The 27,136-nt window shown below is 47.9% G+C and overlaps 1 pseudogene across 1 annotated transcript; it reads left to right on the plus strand.

Moving 5' to 3' along the window:
• The first annotated feature begins 226 nt into the window (after positions 1-226).
• LOC147095895 (guanine nucleotide-binding protein-like 1) lies at positions 227-26,573 on the plus strand (annotated as a pseudogene). The gene is made up of 8 exons (XR_015074579.1): positions 227-518; positions 2,580-2,723; positions 3,649-3,737; positions 6,215-6,422; positions 9,673-9,858; positions 10,590-10,768; positions 11,996-12,170; positions 23,843-26,573. The product of XR_015074579.1 is annotated as a guanine nucleotide-binding protein-like 1 (transcript).
• Positions 26,574-27,136: the final 563 nt, after the last annotated feature.

Here is a 27,136-nt window from a genome sequence, read left to right on the forward strand (position 1 = left end):
GGCGGGTGGAGTTCAGCCGGGATTCCCGCTCCTTATTCCGCTGGAAAATGCCCGTGCGGATATCGGGTGACGACATCTTCAGGGTTGGCCGTGATGCCTTCCACAGGCGAATATCCCGCCTGATAGTCTCGCGCGTTGAGGTTGGGTGAGGTACTGAGAGGCAGCTGGCCACCGTGGAACTGCACCCCAGTGCCTTCAGGAGAAGAGTGGAGGAAAATCATCAAGAATGGACGGTGCCGTCCCAGGGTTAATGGGCAGTGGCCAGTTGAAAGGGGCGTCAGCAGACCCGTGCTGGGTAGAGCAGGTTTCTGGCCATTCCCTCCAGCTCTGGCCTGGGGCTGTAGCTCGATTCACAGAAAACCTGGATTGTTCACATTCCGCAGTGATCAGCGTTTCTGTGACTGACATTGCTGACGTCACACACTGTAAAAACTGCCCTGTCACCAACAGCAGCCGCTACGGCAGGAACCCCATAACCCTCGCCCACAGCAGGGACAATGTCACCACAGATGTTTTTGGTAACATGGATTAATAATTTAAACAAGCAAAATTGTTTAACTTTACCCTCAACACTGTGAAGGACGTTGGCACCGAGATCTGGAGCACTTCCTATTTCAGGTACCCAGCGTCAGCATCAAGCACTGCCAAAGCTTAGTTGGATACAGAGTAAAGCTCCCTCTACACTGTCCCATCAAACACTCCCAGGGCAGGTACAGCACGGGTTAGATACAGAGTAAAGCTCCCTCTACACTGTCCCATCAAAAAGTCCCAGGGCAGATACAGCATGTGTTATATACAGAGTAAAGTTCCCTCTGCACTGTCCCATCAAACACTCCCAGGGCAGGTACAGCATGGGTTAGATACAGAGTAAAGTTCCCTCTGCACTGTCCCATCAAACACTCCCAGGGCAGGTACGGTACGGGTTAGAGACAGAGTAAAGCTCCCTCTACATTTCCCGAACTATGTGCCTTGACTGAACCTTAAAAGAGCGCCCCCTATTGTACCAGTCTGACATTAAGCCGTCCTGCAGTCTCTGAGTGACAATGCTGGAATAAAGCCAGCTGTGTGCTGTGGGCCCTGCCCAAAAGGATGTGGGTTGAGGGAACCAAGAGTCATTTCCCTTGAACTCAGAAGACATTGGAGACTTTCACCCTTATCATTCTGGACTGGATTTAAATCCAGGGATAACTGCAGCACACAGTGTACATCTTTCACCCTCCCTGCAACATAAATTATCACTGTGTTTGTCCCAGTCCAAATGAATTACATTTACATCACTGGAACTGACTGGGCAACTAGCTGACTATTAGGTGTGACCAGTCAGGATGTCCTTCGGCCTTCCCCCTACCTAGGAGTTAGCTGTAGTTCATTGGGAACCACTCTTGCCTCTGAGTCAGAAGATTGTGTGTTCAAGCTCCTCTCCAGAGACTTGAGCACATAATCTCAGCTGACACTTCAAGGCAGCACTGAGGGAGTGCTGCGCTGTCGGCGGAGCCGTCTCTCGGATGTGATGTTAAACTGAGCCCCCATCTGCAATAGCTGGTGGATGTAAAAGATCCCACAACACTATTTCGAAGTAGAGCAGGGGAGTTCTCCCCGGTCTCCTGGCCATTATTGATCCCTCGACAAACATCACTAAAAACAGATTATCTGGTCATTATCACATTGGGAGCTTGCTGTGTGCAAATGGCTGCTGCGTCTCCTACATTAGAACAGTGACGACCACTTCAAAAGTACTGCATTGTCTGTGAAGCACTTTGGGACATCCTGAGGTCGTGAAAGGTGCCATATAAAATGCAATTTCTTTCTTTACTTAGAATTACATAGAATGTACAGCACAGAAACAGGCCATTTGGCCCATCTGGTCTATGCTGCGTTTATGGTCCACACGAGCCTCCTCCCACCCCTCTTCATCTAACCCTAACAACATATTTGTTTCTCCCTCATGTGCATATGTAGCTTCCCCTTAAATGTATCTGTGGTATTTGCCCCGACTACACCTTGTGGTAGAGAGTTCCACATTCTTACCACTCTTTGGGTAAAGAAGTTGCTCCTGAGTTCCCTATTGGATTTATTAGTGATTATCTGAATATTTATGACCTCTAGTCTTCTACTCTATCATAACCTTTCATAATCTTCATGACCTCTATCAGGTCACCCCTCAGCTGCCTCTAGGAAAGGCCCAGCCTGTTCAGGCTGTCCTGATATGTACATCCTCTCAGTTCTGGGACCATCCTTGTGGATCTTTTTTGCACCTTCTGCACTGTCTCTACATCCTTTTTATAATTATGGAGACCAGAACTGTTCACAGAACTCCAAGTGTGATCTAACCAAGGTTCGATAGAAGTTTAACAAGAGGCTTTTCAGTTCTATCCCTCTAGAAATGTACCCCAGTGCTTGGTTTACCTTGCAGGGAGATTCCTGCTGGATGTAACTCACTGGGGAACCAAACCTGTGTCCTTTCTGTGGTGCTGGGTGTTAGACCTTCACCACCGGGCGAAGTACAGCTTCTGTAAGACAGATGTTGCTTTTTGTAAGTTGTGCTTTTAGATGATTGTTTTTCTCTCTCTCGTGCCCAGTGTTGGATTTTCCAAAACGTTCTCCTTGGAACTACGCAATGATGAAGGAGCAGCTTCTGGTGCAGGAGGAGAAGGCGTTCCGCGAATACCTGGATAAGATTTACAGCACATTTGATCTCGTGTTACTTTGAGCACAACTTGGAAGTGAGGAGAGTGGCCGTTGCAGATAACAGTCACCGAGATGATACTAGGAGTAGGAAGCTATAGATAGGTGGAACACTTGAGATAAGAAAGAACTTGCATTTATACAGCACCTTTCATGATCTCAGGATATCACAAAGCACTTTACAGCCAATGGAGTACTTTTTGAAGCATACTCACTGTTGTAATGTAGGAAACACGGCAGCTAATCTGCGCACAGCAAGCTCCCACAAACAGCATTGGGATAATGACCAGATAATCTGTTTCTTATTGATGTTGGTTGAGGGATTAACATGGGTCAGGACACCGGGGAGAACTTCCCCCTGCTCTTCTTTGGAATCATGCCATAGGATTATGTCCTCCTGAGAGGGCAGATGGGGCTTCGGTTGAACGTCTCCACTGCAAGACAAAAGATACTGGGGCTATTTCTACTGGAGCAGGGGTGATTTGGGAGAGGTTTGTGAAATTATGCAGGGTCTTGATAGAGTGAAGAGAGAAAGACTGTTTCCTCTGGTTAGGGAGTCAGTGACGAGGGTTGAATAATTTGAAATTGTCATGAAGAGAGCGAGGAGAGGGATTGGGAGGAATCAGAGTGTAGATCGAAAGAGGTTACCCTGCCATACCTAGGGTATATTGTGGAATTCTGGAACTCTTGCAATAGGAAGGACGTAGCTGAGCTGGAAAAGATGCACAGGAGAGCTAGTATCTGGTGGGAGGGTTGGCTGCTTGCTGCCTGGTGGAATGGGTTGGGTGGTGGCTGTGTACTCGTGCATTTGTTTTTCTCTATGTAACATTGTAGTTGGAACATGTCTTGAAATGTTTCGACGTGTCTCCATGCAGAAAATGCACTCTGTCCCTGACAGTCATCTATTCCTTGCATCATTATGGCAGTTTTTATATTCATTCTTCCCCTGTCTCTGTCCTGTAGACCTGGCGACAACTATGGAGAGTCTTGCAGATGTTCAACATTGTATTGCTGATGACATTGTATTGCTGATCACAGACATCAGGCACCCGGTATGAACTGCGAACGGACCTCGGGGTAGTGGCTTCAGTCTGAAAGAAGGTTCGGACTGAACAAGTGGTGTGAATCTTTGCACCAAGGATGGGGGTAATTGCTACTGCAATGTGTAAACTCACCGTTTGCTGAATGGCTGCTGGTCTTGGTGACATCGCATTAGATGCTCTGATGTATCCTGGGTGATGTTACTGTCACATGAAGTGTCTGTCTCTTCATTCCTGACACCACCATTGTGTGCATGTTGCTGCCCTGTTCAGCACAATGGGCCTCATTGCCATTATGCCATCGTGTCCTCCTTGCCTCTGGTTAATCTCCCTTCAACCTGAAAAACAGGACTTTTTCAGGCTGGCAGGATGTAACTAGTGGGTTACTGCAAGGATCAGTGCTTGGGCCTCAGCTATTTACAATCTATTTTAATTACTTAGATAAAGGGACTGAGAGTAACGTATCCAAGTTTGCTGATGGTACAATGTTAGGTGGGAAAGTAAGCTGCAAGGAGCACGCAAAGAGACTGCAGAGAGATAGGGAGAGGTTGACTGAAGCGGCAAGAACATGGCAATGGAACACAATGTGGGGGAGTGTGAAGTTATCCACTTTGGTAGGTAAAACAAAAAAGCAGAATATTTTTTGACTGGTGAGAGACTGGGAAATGTTTGCATTCAGATGGACCTTGGGTGTCCTTGTACATGAATCACAGAAAGTTAACATGCAGTTACAGCAAGCAATTAGGAAATCAAATAGTATGTTAGCTTTTGTTACAAAGGGATTAGAGTATAAGAGTAAAGAAGCCTTACTACAATTATACAGGACATTGGTGAGGCCACACCTGGAGTACTGTGTACAGTTCGGGTCTCCTTACCTAAGGAAAGACATACCTGCCTTAGAGGGAGTGCAACGAAGGTTCACTAGACTGGTTCCCGGGATGGGGGGATTGCCCTATGAGGAGAGATTGAGTAGACTAGGCCTATATTCCCTAGAGTTTAGAAGAATGAGAGGTGATCTCATTGAAACATAAAATTCTTAAGAGGCTTGACAGGGTTAATGCTGAGAAGATGTTTCCCCTCGCTGGGGAATCTAGAACACGGGGTCACAGTCTGAGAATAAGGGGTCGGCCATTTAGGACTGAGTTGAGGAGAAATTTCTTCACTCAAGGGGTTGTGAATCTTTGGAATTCTCTCCCCAAGAGAGCTGTGGATGCTCAGTCGTTGAGTATATTCAAGACAGAGGTTGATAAATGTTTGGGACCTAAGGGATATGGGGATAGTGCGGGAAGGTGGAGTTGAGGTAGTAGATCAGCCATGATCTTGTTGAATGGCGGAGCAGGCTCGAAGGGCCACATGGTTTACTCCAGCTCCTATTTCTTATGTTCAGTGAGACTGCGCAATAACATCTGCTTCTTGTTCATTGTACTCACTAATGAGAAATCGTGCCTTTCAGTTATGGCCTTCCTCTCTTATCTCTTCCTGGTACATCCATAACTAGCTCTTATTCATACAGTTGCCTACTTCCACCTCAGTGACATCGCCCGTCTCCGCCGCTGCCTCAGCTCAGCTGCTGCTGCCACCCCTATCCAGGCCTTTGTTACCTCGAGACTCGACTATTCCAAGGCTCTCCTGGCTGACCTCTCACCTTGCACCCTCCGTAAACCTGAGCTCCTCCAAAACTCTGCTCCCCGTATTCTAACTCGCACCAAGTCCCGTTCACCCATCACCCCCTGTGCTCGCTGACCTACAGTAGCTCCTGGGCCGGCAACGCCTCGATTTTAAAATTCTCATCCTTGTGTTCAAATCCCTCCATGGCCTCGCCCTTCCCCATCTCTGTAACCTCCTCCAGCCCTACAGCCTTCCGGGATCACTGCGCTCCTCCAATTCTGGCCTCTAAGGCATCCGCGATTTCCATCGTCCCACCATTGGTGGCCGTGCCTTCAGCTGCCTGGGCCCTAAGCTCTGGAATTCCCTCCCTAAACCTCGCCACCTCCCTACCTCTATCCTCCTTTATGACACACCTTGAAACCTGCCTCTTTGACAAAGCTTTTGGTCACCTGTCCTAATGTCTCCTGATGTGATTTGGTGTCAAATTCTGTTTGATAACACTTCTGTGAAACGCCTTGGGATGTTTTACTATGTTCAAGGCGCTATATAAATGCAAGTTGCTGTTGTTTCCTCCCTTCCGTGTTCTTGACTGATTCACTATGTACCTACTATTTTTCTTCTCTCTTGTCATGGACGGTCAATGAGGCAATGTCTCCTACACTCCAGGCCCAACCTTGTACTTTGCAGTTACCGCAGAATCAGTTTTTAATGTGTGTGTGTGTATATATATAGATATATAGATGAGTATATGTAGCTATATACACACACACAATTATATTTTATAATACACAGACATATTAAAAGCTTGCTATGGCTGTTCTACCTGGTACACCTACACTGACTGATTTCTTTCTTGAGCCAGTCCCTTCCTCTCTCCGCAGGTGATTCACTTTTCCCCGGCACTTTCCGACTAGGTAAGGCGGGAGATGAAGAGGCGCATTATCCTGGTGCTGAATAAGATCGACCTCGCTCCGCCCTCCCTAGTGGCGGCCTGGAAACATTATTCCCAGCAGAACTTCCCTCAGCTCCACGTGCTCTGCTTCATGTCGTACCCGCGGGAGAAACCGGGCGAGACGGAGCCGAGCGCCGGTAAGTAGCGGGAGGGCCTGCGCCGTGTCTGAGTGAGAGGGTTAATTCCCCCCCACCCCACCTTTGTGACAGATGCAGTGACTGACATCCAGTTTTAATAACTTCAAAAACCTTGAGCTGGTGTAAAGGTGGGGCTCTTCAGTTATTCCAGCTCGACCGGTGGGACTGTGCGTTTCCTTCACCTGCCTGTTGTGGGCTTTTAGTGTTTCAGAAGCGGAGGTGACGGAGGCGAGTCAGGACAATGGCCGTGGGGCCCAAACAACTCCTGAAATCCTGCGAGACCATCAGGCGAGGAAAAGGTAAGGCTGGGAATCGGGGCAGGCCCAGGAAACGAGCTCCGGCACAAGGGACGGGAACACTCTGGACCGATACAAGTCATTTCATAATCCTCATCCAATCTTACAGCACAGCAGGAGGCCATTCGGCCCGCCGTGCCTGTGCCGGCTCTTTGAAAGAGCTGTCCAGTTTAGTCCCACAACACAGCTTTTGCCCCACAACCCTGCAAATGAGTCCTCTTCAGGTACATGTCCAATTGCCTTTGAAAGTCACTGTGGAACCTGATTCCACCACACTTTCAGGTAGTGCGATCCAGACCTGAACAACCCTCTGTGTGAAGAAATGTCTCCTCATTTCCCCGCTAGTTCTTTTGCCAATTATTTTAAATCTGTGACCTCCAGTTACCGACCCACTTGCCGGAGGAAATAGTTTCTCCCGACTTGTTCTATCAAAATCCCGTTTAATTTCAAATGCCTCCAGAACCATCTCTGCTCTAAGGAGAGCGATCCCAGCTTCTCCAGTCTCTCCACATAACTGAAGTCCCTCATCCCTGGTATCATCCTGGTAAGCCTCCTCTGTATCCTCTCCAGGGCCTTGACATCCTTTCTAAAGTGTGGTGCCCAGAATTGTACACCATGATGTGCTGTCATCTTATAAACTCCGTCTGTTTCCCACTACCTCCGCAGTTCAAATCACGCTGAAGCCGCTGACTCCTTGCTGGGGTACTGAGCACAGGCGCCTGGCGCCCTCCCGTACCTTATCCAATACACTGTGAGCCGAGACTCGGAGAATGCTGATCCACAGTGGGAGCATGTTTTTTTTATTATTTATTCCCGGGATGTGGGTGTCGCTGGCAAGGCCAGCATTTATAGCCCATCCCTAGTTGCCCTTGAGAAGGTGAGGGTGAGCTGTCTCCTTGAACCGCTGCAGTCCGTGTGGTGAAGGTACTCCCACAGTGCTGTTAGAGAGTGAATTCCAGGATTTTGACCCAGCGACGATGAAGGAACGGCTGATATACTTCCACATTAAGATGGTGTGTGACTTGGAGGGGAACTTGGAGGTGGTGGTGTTCCCATGCGCCTGCTGCCCTTGTCCTTCTAGGTGGTAGATGTCGCGGGTTTGGGAGGTGCTGCCGAAGAAACCTTGGCAAATTGCTGCAGTGCATCTTGTAGATGGTACACACTGCAGCCACGGTGCATCGGTGGTGGAGGGAGTGAATGTTTAAGGTGATGGATGGGGTGCCGATCAAACGGGCTGCCTTGTCCTGGACTAGCCAGACCAGTTTGATGGTGTTCTTGCCCAACATCCAAACACCTGCACTGCATAGTGAATATGTTGTTGCTGCTTTGTGTTCAAGGGCAGGAATCCAGCCGATTTTCTCCAGGCACGCCCCCCCCCCCCCCCCCCCCCCCACTCTCTTGGAGTGCGGAGGTCACTTGGAGTGCAGAGATCAATTGGATGTCCCGAGTGCTGTCCTGGCTGAGATTAGGTAACTCTGTACTAAGCTTGATTTGAAGTTAGGGTTGTCTAGTCTGTGTGACTCAACCATCTGAAGCAGTCACTACGCCCCTGGTCTTTGGAACTCTCTTCCATAACCACTTGCTCCCTCTGTGTGGCCGGGTCAACGAGGGAAGAACAGTAATGAGGCCTTTCCAATTCCGGCACAGCTTGAGAATGATTTTTTTTAAATCCCTTCAAAAATCGTTTAAAGTCTATGTCTTTGACCGCGTCTTCTTCTTTCTCCCTCCCGGTCCATTGCGACTCCTGCTCCCGGCTCTCCCTCCCTCTTTAGCCCGAATCCAACGTGAGAGTTGCTCCATAAAAATCTGCCGGTCGTTTCCCAGCTGCTGCTGCTGCGTTTTGCCTCTCCCGGATTCAGCTGTTCTCTGTGTGACTCTCGTCTGACACCTGCTGGCAGGAACCGGCACCACATCAGCACCACCAGCAGAAACCCTCGCTCTTCTCATAGAATCACAGAGCACAGGAGGAGGCCATTCGGTCCATTGTGTCTGGGCCCGCTCTTTGAAACAATTATCCAATTAGTCCCACACCCCTGCTGCTCTTTTCCCCCACAGCCCTGCAATTTTTTCCTTTTCAGGATTTATCCAATTCCCTTTTGAAAGTTGAATCTGCCTCATCCACCCTTTCAGGCAGTGCATCCCAGATTGAAACAAATCGCTACGTATGAAAAAAAAATTATCGTCATCTCGCCTCTGGATTTTTGCCCATTACTTTAAAACTGTGTCCTCTGGTTACTGACCCTCCTGTCACTGCAAACAGTTTCTCCCTATTTATCAAAACCTCTATCAAAATAGAGGATAGGAACTTAGGAACAGGAGGGGGCCATTCAACGGGTCAAGCCTGTTCCTCCATTCAGTTAAATTATGGCTCATCTGTATCTTAACTCCATTTACCCGCCTTGGTTCGTATCCCTTAATAAACTTGCTGAACAAAAATCTATCAATCTCAGGTTAGAAATTTGCAATTGACCCCCAGCCTCACGAGCTTTTTGGGAGAGAGTTCCAGATTTTCACTGCCCTTTGTGTGAAGAAGTGCTTCCTGACATCATCCCTAAATGGCCGAGCTCTGATTTGAAGGTTCTGCCCCCTTGGTCTGGAATCTCCCACCAGAGGAAATAGTTTCCCTCTATCTACACTATCGAATCCTTTAATCATCTTAAACACCTCACTTAGATCACCCCTTAATCTTCTATACTCAGGGGAATACAAGCCTAGTCTAAGCAACCTGTCCTCCTAATTTAACCCTTTGAGTCCCGGTATCATTCTATGTTGCCCCCCCTCCAATGTGAACTGATCCTTCCTGAGGCGCGGGGCCCAGAACTGAACGCAGTTACTCCAGGTGGGGTCTGACCAGAACTTTCTATCACTGCAGCAGAACTTCCACCCTTTGTATTCCAGCCCTCGTCCATTCCTTTCTTCTCGAATCGTGTAACTGCTTTTCTGTCTCTTGCTAGTGGACTTGACCAGTTGGAAGGAGAAGATGGAGCGGGACGCGGCAAACACTCACCACGAGGACCTGACCGACGAGGAGGACGAAGATGATGCTGTCCTGGTGGAGCATCAGACGGATTCTGCCATGGAAATGTGCGCACCGGTGGATGAACTTTACAAGGATGGCCTCCTCACCGTGGGTTGTGTGGGTGAGTTGGCACAACCCGCGCATTTGGCTTTTAACATGGTCGATGCAGTGGGTGGTAACCGCTGGAAAGGAGCAGCTTCCTCCCTTCCCTTTAAAGACCCACATTTTCCTTGCCAAGAAAACAGGGCCATTCGTGCAGTACACTTGACTACCACCAGATGGCAATACTGCAGAAACCCTATCGCTCAACTTGTCTAAAGCTGGAAAATGTCAAACTGTTCCTGCTTTGTGGCATGTCTTCATCCTCTCTCCTCCTCTTTGCTCTCTCTCCTCCTCGTTCCTCACTCCCTCTTTTCTCTCCTCTCTTCTTTTCTCTCCCCTCCTCTTCCCTCTCTGCCCCTCTCTTCCTCTTTCCTCTCTTCCCCTCTCCTTCTTTCCCCCCCTCTTTCCCCTGACCCTCCATTTTCTCTTTCCCCTCTCCTCCCCCTCTCCCCCACCCCACTAATCTCGCTTCAGGTTTTCCAGAGGCCAGTGGGAGTTCAGTGAGCGGATGCACGAGCATTTCTGAAGTCAAAGATGTGGAAAATGTCCCAAACTGGAATTTGAAGAACAGTTTTTTTTTCTCAATCCTTGAGTTCCAGCTGCCCCATAAGAAGGAAAGATCTTGGCTACTTTCACGTCCGCCGGTCGTCCCCAAGCACTTCGCTGACAACAAATGACTTTCCAAGTGTGGTGAATTTGTACAGGGCTCAAAGTCAGGGGGTAAAATGTCTCTTTCCTTGTCTCGCTCAGGGTTCCCGAATGTGGGCAAGTCGTCTCTCATCAACGGCCTGGTGGGGAAGAAGGTGGTGAGCGTGTCCCGGACCCCGGGTCACACCAAGTACTTCCAGACCTACTTCCTGACTCCCACCGTCCAGCTCTGCGACTGCCCGGGTCTGATCTTCCCGTCACTCGTGGACCGTCAGCAACAGGTCAGTTAATGGCGCTGTGTGTTTTGTGAAGGTCAAACACTGCAACAACAACCCGCATAGAGCAAACTTAGGAGAGCTATCAGAGAATCTGACACAGAGTCACATCAGGAGACATTAGGACAGGTGACTGGTCACAGAGGAATGTTTAAAGGAGCGTCTTAAAGGAGGAGAGAGTGAGGGAGAGGTTTAGGGAGGGAATTCCAGAGCTGAAAGCACAGCCACCAATGGTGGGGCAAAGGGAGTGGGGAATGCGCAAGAGGCCAGAATTGGAGGAGCGCAGAGATCTCGGAGGGTTGTAGGGCTGGAGGAGGTTAGAGAGAGGGAGGGACAAGGCCACCGAGGGATTTGGACACAAACTCTGGGAAGTAGTTTCAGGAATAAACACTGTTTGGGGAAACACAGCTGAGCCCGTTGCCGTCCTCCCTTGACCTCCACACGCGGGTGTTTTTCCAATGGGGGTCACTAGATGGCGGTTGGGAGCAGCCAAGCCAGGCTCGTTCTTTTGGTCTCCCCCCCCCCGGGGCACTGAGGCTAAATGTAGCTCCCCTAGTGGCACTCTGCCTGAGGTTAACTAACTCAGCACACTCTGGGGATTGAAGCTGGGATCATCTTGGTGTGTGTGGTGTGTGTACCACTTCAGGCTGTGCACTGACTTACTGAACCACTGGGGTAAAAGTGAAGAAAGACTTGCATTTCTATAGCGCCTTTCACACCTCAAGGTGTCCCAAAGCACTTCACAGCCAATGAAGTACATTTGATGAGCAGTCACTGTTGTAATGTAGAAAACACGGCAGCCAATTTACACACAGCAAGCTCCCACAAACAGCAATGAGGTAATGACCAGATAATCTGTTTTAGTAATGTGATTGAGGAATAAACATTGGCCGGGACACCGGGGATAACTCCCCTGCTCTTCTACAAAATAGTGCCGTGGGATCATTTACATCCACCTGAGGTGGGAGACGGGACCTCATTTTAACGTCTCACCCAAAAGACGGCACCTCTGACAGTGCAGCGCTCCCTCAGTACTGCATTGAAGTGTCAGCCTAGATTTTGTGCTCAAGTCTCTGGAGTGGAACTTGAACCCACGACCTTTGGCCTCCGAGGCAAGATTGCTACCCACTGAGCCCCGGCTGACCACTGAATGGGCCGACCATTCACCCTCCACCTCATTGAGTCACTTGGCTCGTTTCTAAAGATTGCAGTTTTGCCTCCCTCTCCCTCTAGATTCTGGCTGGGATTTACCCCATAGCACAGATCCAGGAGCCTTATACCTCCGTCCGTTACCTGGCCACGAGGATTCCCGTGCAGAAGCTGCTGAAGCTCAAGCACCCTAACGTGGAGGAGGACAGGCCCAGGGAGCAGGCCGAGGCCAAGTTCACGGTCTGGGACATCTGCGAAGGTAACTGGATGACAAGATTAGCAGTGGGGGATTGTGGGTTGGGGGAAAGAGGAGAAGAGGCTCAGGTGTACCGGGCGGCCAACAGCATCCTTGGACTGACTGTGGACGGGCACCTGTGTCTCTGCATGCGACCCCCAGGCTACACCGTGACCAGGTAAGGCCTCACAGCGTCGGCGGGAATCTCGAGCGGCAGAGCGGGGCTATACAAGTCCCAGAGACCAGGTAAGGCCTTAGAGCGTTGGCAGGAAACTCGAGTGTCAGAGTGGGGCTATACAAGTCCCAGAGACCAGGTAAGGCCTCAGAGCATTGGCAGGAAACTCGAGTGTCAGAGTGGGGCTATACAAGTCCCAGAGACCAGGTAAGGCCTTAGAGCGTTGGCAGGAAACTCGAGTGTCAGAGCGGGGCTATACAAGTCCCAGAGACCAGGTAAGGCCTCAGAGCGTTGGCAGGAAACTCGAGTGTCAGAGTGGGGCTATACAAGTCCCAGAGACCAGGTAAGGCCTTAGAGCGTTGGCAGGAAACTCGAGTGTCAGAGTGGGGCTATACAAGTCCCAGGGACCAGGTAAGGCCTTAGAGCGTTGGCAGGAAACTCGAGTGTCAGAGTGGGGCTATACAAGTCCCAGAGACCAGGTAAGGCCTTAGAGCGTTGGCAGGAAACTCGAGTGTCAGAGTGGGGCTATACAAGTCCCAGGGACCAGGTAAGGCCTTAGAGCGTTGGCGGGAAACTCGAGTGTCAGAGCGGGGCTATACAAGTCCCAGAGACCAGGTAAGGCCTTAGAGCGTTGGCAGGAAACTCGAGTGTCAGAGTGGGGCTATACAAGTCCCAGAGACCAGGTAAGGCCTCAGAGCGTTGGCAGGAAACTCGAGTGCCAGAGTGGGGCTATACAAGTCCCAGAGACCAGGTAAGGCCTTAGAGCGTTGGCAGGAAACTCGAGTGTCAGAGTGGGGCTATACAAGTCCCAGAGACCAGGTAAGGCCTTAGAGCGTTGGCAGGAAACTCGAGTGTCAGAGTGGGGCTATACAAGTCCCAGAGACCAGGTAAGGCCTCAGAGCGTCGGCGGGAATCTCGAGCGGCAGAGCGGGGCTATACAAGTCCCAGAGACCAGGTAAGGCCTCAGAGCATTGGCAGGAAACTCGAGTGTCAGAGTGGGGCTATACAAGTCCCAGAGACCAGGTAAGGCCTCAGAGCGTTGGCAGGAAACTCGAGTGTCAGAGTGGGGCTATACAAGTCCCAGAGACCAGGTAAGGCCTCAGTGCGTCGGCGGGTGTTTCAGCGGCAGCAGTGGGGCTATACAAGTCCCAGAGACCAGGTAAGGCCTCAGTGCGTCGGCGGGTGTTTCAGCGGCAGCAGTGGGGCTATACAAGTCCCAGAGACCAGGTAAGGTCTCAGTGCGTCGGCGGGTGCTTCAGCGGCAGCAGTGGGGCTATACAAGTCCCAGAGACCAGGTAAGGTCTCAGTGCGTCGGCGGGTGTTTCAGCGGCAGCAGCGGGGCTATACAAGTCCCAGAGACCAGGTAAGGCCTCAGTGCGTCGGCGGGTGTTTCAGCGGCAGCAGCGGGCTATACAAGTCCCAGAGACCAGGTAAGGTCTCAGTGCGTCGGCGGGTGTTTCAGCAGCAGCAGCGGGGCTATAAAAGTCCCAGAGACCAGGTAAGGCCTCAGTGCGTCGGCGGGTGTTTCAGCAGCAGCAGCGGGGCTATACAAGTCCCAGAGACCAGGTAAGGCCTCAGTGCGTCGGCGGGTGTTTCAGCAGCAGCAGCGGGGCTATACAAGTCCCAGAGACCAGGTAAGGTCTCAGTGCGTCGGCGGGTGTTTCAGCAGCAGCAGCGGGGCTATACAAGTCCCAGAGACCAGGTAAGGTCTCAGTGCGTCGGCGGGTGTTTCAGCAGCAGCAGCGGGGCTATACAAGTCCCAGAGACCAGGTAAGGTCTCAGTGCGTCGGCGGGTGTTTCAGCAGCAGCAGCGGGGCTATACAAGTCCCAGAGACCAGGTAAGGTCTCAGTGCGTCGGCGGGTGTTTCAGCAGCAGCAGCGGGGCTATACAAGTCCCAGAGACCAGGTAAGGTCTCAGTGCGTCGGCGGGTGTTTCAGCGGCAGCAGCGGGGCTATACAAGTCCCAGAGACCAGGTAAGGTCTCAGTGCGTCGGCGGGTGTTTCAGCAGCAGCAGCAGGGCTATACAAGTCCCAGAGACCAGGTAAGGTCTCAGTGCGTCGGCGGGTGTTTCAGCAGCAGCAGTGGGGCTATACAAGTCCCAGAGACCAGGTAAGGTTTACCAATCTCCAGTCTGGGAACTCGGAGGGAAGGAGAGAGGTAAAAAGTAATCCAAGTGTGATGTCACCAGAAAGCGGGTAAGTGATTGGTTGGTAAGTATTTCTCCCTTTTTAAGCTTAAATCTCTTTGGTTTATAGTTTCTAAGGTATGATATTCACCATCTAGAATCGGGGCAAAAGGTATTTAAGAATAATATTAATAAATTTAATTAATTCCATAGAATGGGAGATCAGGTGATGTGTTACTGCTGCAATATGTGGGAGCTGGTGGACACCATTGATGCTCACGGTGATCACATTTGCAGTAAGTGTTGGCTGCTCGAGGAACGCCGGCTCCGTGTTGAAGAGCTGGAGTTCGAGCTTCAAACACTGAGACACATCAGGGAGGGGGAGAGTTACCTGGACTCTGTGTATCACGAGGTATTCACACCAATTAGATTAATTAATTCAGATGTAGTCCGTGGCCAGGGTCAGGATGGTGTGACTAGAAGTGAGGCAGGTACAGGGATCCAGGAGGTAGTGTTGGAGGAGCCGCAGCCCTTGCACTTGTCCAACAGTTTCGAGGCTCTTACTCCCTGTGAGGATGGGAACAGGGACTGCGGGGAGGATGAGCAACCTGGCCACAGCACCGTGGAGCGGGGGGCCATTCAAGTGGGGGGAGTTAAAAGAAATGGTGTAGTGGTAGGGGATAGTATCGTTAGGGGGATAGATAGAGTTCTTTGCAGCCGAGAGCGAGAGTCCCGAAGGCTGTGTTCCCTGCCCGGTGCCAGGGTTAAGGACATCTCCTCTGGACTGGAGAGAAACTTGGAGTGGGAGGGGGAGGATCCAGTTGCCGTGGTCCATGTTGGTACCAACGACATAGATAGGACAAGGAAGGAGGTTCTGCTGAGGGAGTTTGAGCAGCTAGGGGTCCAATTAAAAAGCAGAACCACAAGGGTAATAATCTCTGGATTATTACTTGAGCCACGAGCGAATTTGGCTAGGACAAATAAAATTAGAGAGTTAAATGCGTGGCTCAAAGACTGGTGTGGGAGAAATGGGTTTTGCTTCCTGGGACACTGGCACCAGTACTGGGGCAGGAGGGAGCTGTTCCGTTGGGACGGGCTTCACTTGGCCAGTGCTGGGACTAGAGTCCTGGCGGATCATATAACTAGGGCTGTAGAGAGGGCTTTAAACTAACTAGTGGGGGTGAGGTTCCTAGAGAGCAAATAATAAAAATGACAACAGAGAAGGTCATAGACTTAGGTAGCAGTGGGGACATTAAAAACCAGAGCATGTCAGGAAAGGGCAGAAGGTATGGAGTAAAAGATAAAGTAATAAAAAGGGCAAAAGCAGGAACTAAGTGTCACAAAACATCTTTGAAAGTTCTCTATCTGAATGCACGTAGCATTCGTAACAAAATAGACGAGTTAATGGCACAAATAACTACATATGGGTATGATCTTGTGGCCATTACAGAAACATGGCTGCAGGGTGACAATGCCTGGGAATTAAACATACCAGGTTATTTAACGATCAGGAAGGAAGGGGAGGTGTGGTGGCTATGTTAATAAAGGAAGGAATCACTGTAATACAGAGAAATGATATTGGGTCAAAAGATCAGGATAATGAAACAGTTTGGGTGGAGGTAAGGAATAATAAGGGGTAAAAAACACTAGTGGGCGTAGTCTATAGGCCTCCGAACAGTGGCAACTCTGTTGGACGGAGTATCAATCAGGAAATAGTTGAGGCTTGTAATAAGGGAACATCTATAATTCTGGGGGATTTTAACTATCATATTAATTGGACAAATCAAATTGGGCAGGGCTGCCTTGAGGATGAGTTCATTGAGTGTATTAGGGATGGGTTTCTTGAGCAGTATGTAACTGAACCGACCAGGGGGCAAGCAACCTTAGATCTGGTCCTGTGTAATGAGACAGGATTAATTAAAAATGTCCTAGTAAAGTATCCCCTTGGAATGAGTGACCATAACATGGTTGAATTCCATATTCAATTAGAGGGTGAGAAGGTTGAATCTCAAACAAGTGTGCTAAGCTTGAATAAAGGAGACTATGAAGGTATGAGAGCGGAATTGAGTAGAGTGGATTGGGAAAATAGATTAAAGGGTAAGACGATACATGATCAGTGGTGTACATTTAAGGAGTTATTTTACAACTTCCAAAAAATATATATTCCACTGAGAAGAAAAGGGTGTAAAAGAAAAGACAGCCATCCGTGGCTAAGTAAAGAAATTAAGGATAGTATTCGACTAAAAACAAGGGCATATAAGGCAGCCAAATCTAGTGGGAGGATAGAGGATTGGAAAAACTTTAAAAGACAGCAAAAAAATAACAAAAAGATTGATTAAGAAAGGGAAGATAGATTATGAAAGTAAATTAGCAAAAAATATAAAAACAGATAGTAAGAGTTTTTATAGTTATATAAAAAGAAAAAGGGTGGCTAAAGTAAATGTTGGTCCCTTAGAGGATGAGACTGGGAAATTAATGGTGGGAAATATGGAGATGGCAAAAACACTGAATGAATATTTTGTATCAGTCTTTACAGTAGAGGACACTAAGAATATCCCAACACTGGACAAACAGGGGGCTATAGGGGGGAGGAGCTAAACACGATCAAAATCATTAAGGAAGTGGTACTCGGTAAAATAATGGGACTCAAGGTGGATAAATCACCTGGACCTGATGGCTTACATCCTAGGGTCTTGAGGGAAGTGGCGGTAGGGATTGTGGATGCATTGGTAATAATTTTCCAAAACTCCCTGGACTCGGCAAAGGTCCCGGCAGACTGGAAAACTGCTACTGTAACACCCTGATTTAAAAAGGGCAGTAGACAGAAGGCTGGAAACTATAGACCGGTTAGCCTAACATCTGTGGTAGGTAAAATTTTGGAGTCCATTATTAAGGAGACAGTAACAGGACATTTGGATAATCATAATTTAATAGGACAAAGTCAGCATGGTTTTATGAAGGGGAAGTCATGTTTGATAAATTTGCTGGAGTTCTTTGAGGAAGTAACATATAGGGTGGATAAAGGGGAACCAGTGGACGTAGTGTATTTAGACTTCCAAAAGGCATTTGACAAGGTGCCACACAAAAGATTATTGCTTAAGATAAAAAATCACGGGATTGGGGGTAATATTCTGGCATGGATAGAGGATTGGCTATCTAACAGAAGGCAGAGAGTTGGGATAAATGGTTCATTCTCAGACTGGCAATCAGTACCTAGTGGTGTTCCGCAGGGGTCAGTGCTGGGTCCCCAACTCTTTACAATCTATATTAACGATTTGGAGGAGGGGACCGAGTGTAACATATCAAAGTTTGCAGATGATACTAAGATGGGAGGGAAAGTAGTGAGTGAGGAGGACATAAGAAACCTGCAAGGGGACATAGACAGGCTAAGTAAGTGGGCAGAGATTTGGCAGATGGAATACAATACTGGAAAGTGTGAGGTTATGCACTTTGGCAGGAAAAATCGTAGAGCAAGTTATTATCTTAATGGCAAGAAACTGGAAAGTACTGAAGTACAAAGGGATCTGGGGGTCCTGGTGCACGAAACTCAAAAGGTTAGTATGCAGGTGCAGCAAGTGATTAAGAAGGCCAATGGAATGTTGGCTTTCATTGCTAGGGGGATAGAATATAAAAATAGGGAGGTATTGCTTCAGTTGTACAAGGTATTGGTGAGACCGCACCTGGAATACTGCGTACAGTTTTGGTGTCCATACTTAAGAAAGGACATACTTGCTCTCGAGTCAGTACAAAGAAGGTTCACTCAGTTAATCCCGGGGATGAGGGGATGGACATATGAGGAGAGGTTGAGTAGATTGGGACTCTACTCATTGGAGTTCAGAAGAATGAGAGGCGATCTTATTGAAACATATAAGATTGTGAAGGGGTTGGATCGGGTGGATGTGGGGAAGATGTTCCCAATGATGGGTGAAACTAGAACTAGGGGGCATAGTCTTAGAATAAGGGGCTGCTCTTTCAAAACTGAGATGAGGAGGAACTACTTCACTCAGAGGGTGGTAGGTCCATGGAATATGCTGCCCCAAAAAGCTGTAGAAGCTACATCATTACATAAATTTAAAACAGAAATAGACAGTTTCCTAGAAGTAAAGGGAATTAAGGGTTACGGGGAGCGGGCAGGAATTTGGACATGAGTCTAGGTTCGGATCGGTCATGGCCCTGTGGATAGCGGAGCGGGCCCAGGGGCTGTGTAGCCTGATCCTGCTCCTATTTCTGTGTCTAATTCTGTTTAGATTCAGGAGATGGTTCTGTGATAGTGGATTGGCGGTTAGGATCAGATCAGCCATGATCTTATTGAATGGTGGAGCAGGCTCGAGGGGCCAATTGGCCTACTCCTGCTCCTATTTCTTATGTTCTTATGTGAGGGCTCGCTCGACTTGTGCACCAAGTGTCAGTGGGAGCGGCTGTGGGGAGTCGAGCCAGAGTTGAGCCTGGGACATGAATCCTCACTATAGAGCGCTGCAATCACTGGCAGGTAGAAAATGGCAAACTTCTCACCACCCAGATCGCAAGATCTCTGTGTGGTGATTATTCTTGTTTTATAAGAAGCATTGTAATTGGTTGCCTGTTTTCCTGCCTTGAGATATATGCTGTAAACTTATTGGTTAGTTGATTCCATGTGACCTGTGGTGGCCATCTTAAATTCAGTTTTCTACAGTCTGGTTGAGACTGGGTGCTCAACATGTACTTGCTGGTTTTTTAAGGTTAATAAAGCCTAGCTTTTGAAAGGCAATCTACTCTTTATTTCAATTTATTAACCTTTTGCTATAATGGAACGATATCTTTGACCGGAATGACTTAATGCTGACCCTAATTCTGCAGGAGTGGATGATCAATGGAAACATTGGTATCGTACATTTAAAAACTTTTTGGGTGTGTTGGATCAGCAATCTCTAAATAAGTTGGATATACTAATCAACTACATTGCTCCGGATGTGTATAAGTATATTTTGGACTGTGAAACTTATGAATTGGCTATTGCTACGTTGGAATTTTTTTTTGTTAAACCCAAAAATGAGGTATTTGCACGTCACCTTTTATCTGCCCGTAGGCAGCAGGCGGGAGAATCCTTGGATGCTTATTTACAAGCACTCCGGCGCCTTGGTGCTAACTGTAATTATAAGGCCGTGTCTGCAGAAGAACATAAGGAAGAGTCAGTACGGGATGCATTTATTAATGGATTACTGTCTAGATCAATTCATCAGCGGTTATTAGAAAATAAGACCGTGGATCTTAGTGCTTTTGAGCAAGCCTCTACATTGGATTTGGCTCAGAGAAGTTCAGATTCTTATGCTCTTTTTGATCGGCCTGCGACCGTGGTTTCGGCAGTTCCGGATGAAAGGGAGCTATGTGGATTTAATAGGAGTGGTTTACCAGATTCCGAAACAGTTTCTACTTCGGCAGCTGTTGCCTCTAGGATTCAGAAGTGTTATTTTTGCGGGAACGCCCGGCACCCCCATCTGAAGTGCCCTGCCCGGGAGGCTGTGTGTAGTAAATGTGGCAAGGGAGGTCATTACGCACATGTGTTTGCAAATCGGTTGCCTCCTCTGCGACTATTCAGCCTTTAGATAGGGCGTTTATTGCATCAGTTTCTGCCGCCTTTTCCCATGGCCTAAACAAAGCTATAGTTATGGCCCAAGTTAATGGGTTAGAAGTGAAGGCCCTTATAGATACGGGCAGTACTGAGAGCTTTATAAGTCTTCAGTTTGTGAGGGAGAAGCGTTTGAAAATTTCGCCTGTTACCTATCAGGTGTGTATGGCTCAGACGACTCTCACCTCACAAGTAGCTGGTTGTTGCCTTGTGAAATTAATTCTCCTAGGTAATACGTATACTGATATACGCCTATCCGTTCTGCCTAATCTCTGTGCGGACATTTTGATTGGTCATGATGTGCTTCAATTACATGAGTCCCTCAGTCTTTCTTTCGGAGGAACTAAGCCACCTTTGTCTGTTTGTGGATTAACTTCTTTATCCATTTCTCCATTATCACTTTTTTCCAATTTGATGCCGGACTGTAAGCCAATTGCTACCAAGTCAAGAAGGTATAGCAGTCAGGATAAAGAATTTATTAATTCTGAAGTTCAATGTCTTTTATCGGAAGGAATCATTGAACCTAGTTTTTCACCCTGGCGGACACAGGTAGTTGTCACCACTAATGAGAGACATAAGCGAATGGTGATAGACTACTCTCAAACTATTAACAGGTATACTCTATTAGATGCGTACCCCCTGCCTAAGATTGATGAGCTTATCAATAAAGTATCTCAATATAAGGTTTTTAGCACTATTGATCTAAAGAGTGCTTATCATCAGATTCCTATCGCTAAGAGGGACAAACCATATACGGCCTTTGAAGCTGGCGGAAAGCTGTACCAGTTTTGCCGAGTACCATTCGGTGTTACTAACGGTGTCGCCTGTTTTCAACGGGCAATGGATGCTTTTATAAGTGATAACTCTCTGACACCTTCTCATATTTAGATGACAATACGGTGTGTGGCAAATCAAGGGTGGAGCACGATTTTAATCTAGAAAGATTCCTTCAAGTTGCGGAAAAAGTTGGCTTAACTTTCAATAAAGAGAAGTGTATCTTTTCGACCACCGAGGTAAATTTACTGGGGTATATTATCTCGGGAAACCAGATTAAACCAGATCCAGAACGGCTGCGACCACTGATTGAGTTACCTTGCCCTACTAATTCTAAGGCCTTGCAACGAGTTGTTGGACGGTTTTCTTATTATTCTAATTGGATTGCAAACTTCTCGCAGAAGATCCGGCCCCTTATTCGGGTTATGACATATCCTCTATCATGGGAGGCCAGGATGTGTTTTGATAATCTTAAAAAGGATATCCTTGGAGCAGTTGTGCATTCTATTGATGAGCAGGTTCCCTTTGTGATTGAGACGGACGCTTCCGATTTTGCAATTGGGGCTACCCTGAACCAAAATGGAAGACCTGTGGCCTTTTTCTCACATACTCTGAGCAATAGTGAGCAGAGACATTCACCAATAGAGAAAGAGGCGTACGCAATAGTAGAAGCACTGCGTAAATGGAGACATTATTTATCTGGGCGACATTTTACGTTAGTAACTGACCAAAAATCTGTGTCCTTCATGTTTGATGTCAAACATTTCGGAAAGATTAAGAATGATACAATAATGAGGTGGAGGATCGAGTTGGCATGCTACCATTTCGATATAGTCTATTGTCCGGGGAAGGATAATGTTGCCGCTGATGCGCTGTCGAGGGCTTATTGTTCTGTGATTCACGGAGATACGCTTATTAATCTTCATAATGCTTTGTGCCATCCTGGTGTTACGAGGATGATACACTTCGTACGCAGTAAGAATTTGCCCTTTTCAGTTGAAGATGTCAAGCGGATGACTTCGTCATGCTCTGTCTGCGCCCGGTGTAAACCGAATTTCTTTAAGCCTCAACGAGCTCATCTTATAAAGGCTACTTCTCCTTTTGAACGCCTGAGCGTTGATTTTAAGGGGCCTCTTCCTTCAACGACTCAGAATCGATATATATTTACTGTTGTGGATGAGTTTTCAAGGTTCCCTTTTGCTTTTCCTTGTGCAGATATATCAGCTGCTACAGTTATTAAATGTCTGACTCAACTTTTTGTCATCTTTGGGATGCCTGCGTATATCCATTCAGATCAGGGAAGTTCTTTTATGTCTTCCCAGTTGAAGGAATACCTCCAGAGTCGGGGAATTTCTACTAGCAGAACTACCCCGTATAATCCCCAGGGTAATGGACAGAGCGAACGATACAATGGGGTGATCTGGAAGGCAGTTATGTTGGCTTTGACATCCCGGAACCTTAAGAATACACAGTGGGAAATGGTACTGCCTGATGCCCTGCATTCCATTAGATCATTGCTTTCAATGGCTACTAATGTGACCCCCCATGAAAGGCTCTTCAACTATCCACGGAGATCCACTATGGGATATTCGGTACCTTCATGGCTTACTATGCAGGGACCTGTGCTGCTCCGACGCCATGTTAGACTGTCAAAGTATGATCCTTTAGTGGAGGAGGTGGAGCTATTGGAGGCAAATTCCCAATATGCTCACATTCGATTCCAAGATGGGAAAGAAAGTACGGTTTCAGTTAAAGACTTAGCTCCTTGTGGTGGCCAGCCTTCTCCTGAGGACATTAACAATAGCCATAATTCAGATAATGTTGATGTCGTCACAGATACTACGAACATTTCCAATCCTATTGCAGACACTTACAATTCTCTTAGTCTGCCCCCGATGGATGTTCATGACCCTCCCAGTCTACCTTCTAATGGGACTTCCAATCCGGAAACCGTTGATAATCGGGATATTGATAGCCTCCCTGCAGAAGATATTTCTGTGTCTCCTGGTGTGGGAGGGCAAGGAACTCCATCAAAGCTAAGAAGGTCGACACGAACAAGATATCCGGTTGACCGATTAAAAATGGACTTTTAAAATCATTAATAAATTAATGGTGAAATTTTAAAATTGTTGAAGGCATTATACATGTATTGCTCTAGTCATAAATAACTAATTGTAAACTGTAAAGGCTACCTAGGTTGAAGTATATTTTAAAAGGAGGGGTGAATGTGGTGATTATTCTTGTTTTATAAGAAGCATTGTAATTGGTTGCCTGTTTTCCTGCCTTGAGATATATGCTGTAAACTTATTGGTTAGTTGATTCCATGTGACCTGTGGTGGCCATCTTACATTCAGTTTTCTACAGTTTGGTTGAGACTGGGTGCTCAACATGTACTTGCTGGTTTTTTAAGGTTAATAAAGCCTAGCTTTTGAAAGGCAATCTACTCTTTATTTCACTCTGCGGGCAGCTTTGTTCGGGGCCAACGGCGAACTTCACAGTCCTCAAGAGGCGGTGTAACCGGGGCACTGCACAGTGCGAGGATTCACCCTCTGACCGCTTTACCGTTTTGGCTGCATTGTTTAACATTTGGCTTGCTTTGCTGATGAGCTGCTCTGCAGTGGTTGGACCTGATTTGAGCGGTTAAAATATAGATGCAAGTGTTGGCCATTGGACCTGCTGTGCCTTTTTCTCAGTCGTAGTATCTTCCAGCACAGGAGGGTGTTCAGCCCATCGTGCCAGTGCTGTCTCTGAAAGAGCAATCCAATTAGCCCCACTCCCCAGTCTTTCGCCACAGTCCTGCAAAACCTTTCCTTTTCAAGTATTTATCCAATTCCCCTTTGAAAGTTGCTAATTATAAAGGGTTTTGATGGAGTAGTTGGGAGAAACAGTTGCCACTGGCAGGAGGATCAGTGACCCTCCCAGAGGAGAGAGCGCACAATTCACGATAAATGATTGTTGTTGGGAGAGAAAGCGAAGAGGATGAATTAACTTCAGTTCTCTCTCTCTCTGTCCTTAGCGGACTGGCAGCAACATGTCGAGACGCTGGAGATCGCGGCTCTTCAGGAGGCGCACAGGCAGCAGAGCAAGCAGAGCTCCGACGACGAGGACGAGATCTCCAGCTCCGACCAGGAGGACGAGGAGAAAGACCAGGACGCTGATGAAGAGGAGGAGGAGGAGGAGGAGGAAGACAGGGATGGGGATGCGAGAGAGGAGCAGTCGGCGCTGGCGAGCAAAGGGCACAAGGGAGCCTTCCTCAGCAAGAACAAGTTCGCCCTGCTCCAAGAGGACGAGTGCTAACCTCCTGCTGGTCCGGACCGCGTGGTGCCGGGACTGTGGGACCGGGGACCTTTATAAAAACGATGCATGTGCATCTTCCCACAGCAGCGTCACCCCTGCTGTGTATTACTTCATTCCGGAGTGCATTGAGGAGACCCATTCCAAACCTTACCGGGAATGTATTGCTCGATTTCAATAAAGCTTTATTTACCTTAGCCATTGCAGTGAGAGGCTCGCCATTCGCCATCTCTGGTTACCGGGCTCTGCAGACACAGGTAGGGGAAGGGCCGGGTGTGAGTGAGTGACTTTATCATCAACCTTTGCTCTCTCTCTGGTTACCGGGCTCTGCAGACACAGGTAGAGGAAGGGCCAGGTGTGAGTGAGTGACTTTATCATCAACCTTTGCTCTCTCTCTGGTTACCGGGCTCTGCAGACACAGGTAGGGGAAGGGCCGGGTGTGAGTGAGTGACTTTATCATCAGCCTTTGCTCTCTTTGAGTTTACTGAGGAAAACGATTGCTGTTTTTTGTTTAAATGCTTGTGATCTTATTGGGCCAGGCAGCCGGGATGAGTTACTGAGCCCGATCGTGTGATGGAGCTGGATTTACATCAGTACAGATACAGTCAGTGACACAGGGTGCTGGGGGAGGGGTTACTGAGTGACAGTGTGAGGGAGCTGGATTAACATCAGTACAGATACAGTCAGTAACACTGGGCTGGGGGAGGAGTTACTGAGTGACAGTGTGAGGGAGCTGGATTAACATCAGTACAGATACAGTCAGTAACACAGGGTGCTGGGGGAGGGGTTACTGAGTGACAGTGAGGGAGCTGGTTTAACATCAGTACAGATACAGTCAGTGACACAGGGCTGGGGGAGGGGTTACTGAGTGACAGTGAGGGAGCTGGTTTAACATCAGTGCAGATACAGTTTAGATCAACGTTTAATTTGAAGATAATGGGGAGAATTTTCCTTGACTCTGAGCCACTGACGGGGCTTCACAGCAATGAAAGCTTTAGATGCAGGTGTACTGCCTGCCAATTTTCATCCATTTAAAAAAGAAAATTGTGAGCAATGCATCTGTAAGGTTTGTAAGATTCGAAATTTTCAGTAATTAATCATGCAAGAAAATAGGGTTAATAAGACAGTTTTATTGACCAAAAGAAGCTTGTACAGAAAAACCTTTGATAAAAGGGCATACAAAATGGCCGCCGGACCTCGTGATCAGTTTCTGGGACCATTTGATTTCTGTTGCTGCAAGCCAGACAGGCTTGTGGATTGAGGACAGTAAGCCCGCGAAAGCCAGTATCGGGAAACCGAAACTCATGGAACTGAGCATACATATTAATTAGATTCTAAGTACAGGACAGTTTTGGGTAACAGGATGAGGCCCATCAAGAAATGGGCGGACAATTGAATGAACACTTAAACCCATTTACTGTACAAAGGAAAACCGTTTAACAGCCATCAAGGGCAATCTCCAGACCGATCAATATATGAACCGAGTTACGGTGACAAAGTAAAAGACATCATTGGCCCAGGAAGGCCAGTTAAGCTATCACCGACTCCCGTTACAAAGACAAAGCGCCCCTGCAGAGATTTCTGCCCGCCAAAAATATTACAAAGACTAGACTATTATTTGGCGGGAGATAAGACTGTCCCAAAAAGGTATAACTGGGGATTTGAAAAGTCCATCGGTACGCTTCACGCTTCGGGAACACGATTCAGTAGTTACGATTCAATTCAGGACGTTTCTTCTTTTGAGAACGCTTCGGGACGAACTCTTCGGTTAAGGCAACGTGGTCGGTGTTCGGCCAGACAAGGCTCGGCCATGACGGGAAGACGACGAGGGTGGCCCGGGTACTTTTGTCGGGAGATCATCGACGACCCAGGCCGAAGGAGAAGACACCCTCGGGAAAAACGACGATCCAGGCCGGAGAAAAGGACACTCCGGGCCTAGCACTCCAATGCCTCAACATCCCATTCGTTAATGGACCTTCCATGTGCATCCATTTCTACATCACATCGGTAGCAGAGTCTCCAAGGTGCATCCAATTCTTCAGCAGCCTTTCAGTAAAGGTAACACAGGTTTAACGGATTCATCCATGACGAGCGCTCATCAAGGCTGTATCTGCTGCTTCATCACGTAAGAAAAACAAACTGCGCCAGAAGTTTTCCAAATCCACGTGACGACGGAAAGCTGTGCCAAAAGGCTGTGAACCCCCTTTTCGCGAATCTGAAAGTGGTGAGCATGATCCCGAGTTCCTCAAGTCGAAACTTAGTTTAGGTCTAGGGGAGGGGGTTAAGGGTAATCGTAATGTGTTTCCCCTTTTACGATGTGCCGTGTGTTCCCCATTTCCATAGAGTTAAGTTTATAGATATGTGCATGCTTGTAGTTACTTTAATCTGTGCTTATGACATGTATTTTATAATGCTGTAAACTGTTTAATAATAAAAGCATCCATTTCGTGCTATTCAACCTGGTCTATTGAGTTTTTCTCTGCACTACAGTTCCCTTCACCTAAGTCCAAGGTCTAGAACCGTAGGGAAGAGTGGGTCGAACCACTCAAGGGTAATTATTGCACGAAGCCTGGTAGGAGACCAGAACGAGCAAGAGAAACCCCCTACAGGTTCCACTGGACCACCTGTTGTGTGTGAAGTCCCATTGGTGGGGCAGGGCCACACCGGAATATTGGATCTGAGGCGAAGGGGGAACATCAGAGCATAAGAAATAGGAGCAGGAGTAAGCCATTCAGCCCCTCGAGCCTGCCCCTCCAATAAGACCATAGCTGATCTTCCATCTCAACTCCACTTTCCTGCACTATTCCCATATCCCTTGATCCACTCAATATCCAAGAATCTATCGATCTCTGTCTTGAATATACTCAACGACTGAGCCCCCACAGCCCTCTGGGGTAGAGAATTCCAAAACTTCACCACCCTCTGAGTGAAGACATTTCTCCTCATCTCAGTCCTAAATGCCCGAACCCTTATTCTGAGTTTGTGACCCCTGGTTCTAGACTCCCCAGCCAGGGGA

This window comes from Somniosus microcephalus, unplaced genomic scaffold, assembly GCF_052327205.1.
Source record: "Somniosus microcephalus isolate GS21.2 unplaced genomic scaffold, FLI_Smic_1.0 unresolved_chr1, whole genome shotgun sequence".
NCBI classification, from domain to species: Eukaryota; Metazoa; Chordata; class Chondrichthyes; order Squaliformes; family Somniosidae; genus Somniosus; species Somniosus microcephalus.